The sequence below is a fragment of the Epinephelus fuscoguttatus genome, linkage group LG18 (genome assembly GCF_011397635.1).
Source record: "Epinephelus fuscoguttatus linkage group LG18, E.fuscoguttatus.final_Chr_v1".
In the NCBI taxonomy this organism is placed as follows: Eukaryota; Metazoa; Chordata; class Actinopteri; order Perciformes; family Serranidae; genus Epinephelus; species Epinephelus fuscoguttatus.
This window is the reverse complement of record NC_064769.1, coordinates 37400350-37401766: the sequence shown is the minus strand read 5'-3', so window position 1 is coordinate 37401766 and position 1417 is coordinate 37400350.

Here is a 1417-nt window from a genome sequence, read left to right as displayed (position 1 = left end):
TGTAGCTGTGTGTTTCCTCTGTGTCCCATAATCCACAGATCATAAGCTCACTGAGTTATGAGTCACGGCGTGAGATAGACTGATGAAGCCACAGTGTGTAAATCTTTAAGTCTCATTCAGGACAAGATGAGTCCACATCACATCAGGGTTAAACTCCTGAAACACTTTGCTGCACAAATGTCTTTTCATTGTATATTCTTCAGCCTTCTTCAGTAGAACAGAGGGACCAAGACGAACAAAGGATGTGGCTCCAGAAGCTTTGTTTCCTTCCTTACTCCCTACTTTCCTTCCTTCTTTACTCTTCACTTCCTTTCTTTCTTTACTCCATCCCCCACTTCTTTACTTCCCTCCTGATATGTATTAAAATATCTTCAGGACAGGTGTTGAATAGCAGGATGATATAAGGCCTACAGGACTTTGCTTTGTCCCTGGCATGGACGGATTATGAGACAGTGGGCACAGATATTCAAAAGTCCCCACCACCTCTCCAACACAGGAGCAAGACACACAGACTTCGTGGTGGTTTTGTATCTCTTTGTGGTCTTCTTTTTGTGGTTTTGTGTCTCCCTGTGGTTGTTTTTTGTCATTTTATAGTCGTTTGTGTCTCTTTGAGGTCATTGTATGTCTCTTTGTAGTCTTTTTGTCTGTCTTCTTGGTTGTTTTGCCCATTTTTAAAGTCTCTTTTTTTGTCTCCTTGAGGTTATTTTGTGTCATCTTATAGTTGTTAGGGTCTTTCTGAGGTAATTGTTTGTTTCTTTGTGTCTCTTTATGGTTGTTTCGCAGTTATTTATCTCTTTGCAATTCTTTTGCATCTCTTTGTGGTCATTTTGAGTCTCTTTCCGGTCAGTACTTGAGTGACATTTTGCAGGCGAAGAGCCCGAAGTCTTCCTGACATTCGGGCTCTTGCGCCTGTGCCCTTTAGGCCTGTTCAGCAGTCCATCCATGGTCAGTGGTGGAGTGTAACTACAAGTACATTTACTCAAGTACTGTATTTCCATTTTATGCAACCTTGTACTGTACAACATCCCAGAGGTGCGTACTGTAATTTCTACTGCACTTCATTTGTCCAACAGCTGTGGTTACCTTGCAGATTACAATGAGTGAAAGCCACGTATCTGCAGATGTGTCGACGTTGGATGTTTGTGATCAGCTGAACTGAAGGATGAAGTGTTTCTTTATGTGTTAAGAAAATTCATGGATCAGCTGGAAAATGCATTATTACAGCTGACAGCAGGACAACAAGACTTCAAGTGAGAACAACTTTAAATGCAGCAGTAACATTAATTCAAAAACATCATATATAAAAGTAAAACACTGACAGGGAACATTTTACTGCACAGTCAATACCTTTAATTGAATGCTTCGAGTCCATTTTGCTTATAAAAACGTAACCAATGTTTTAATTGCAGGGCTTTTA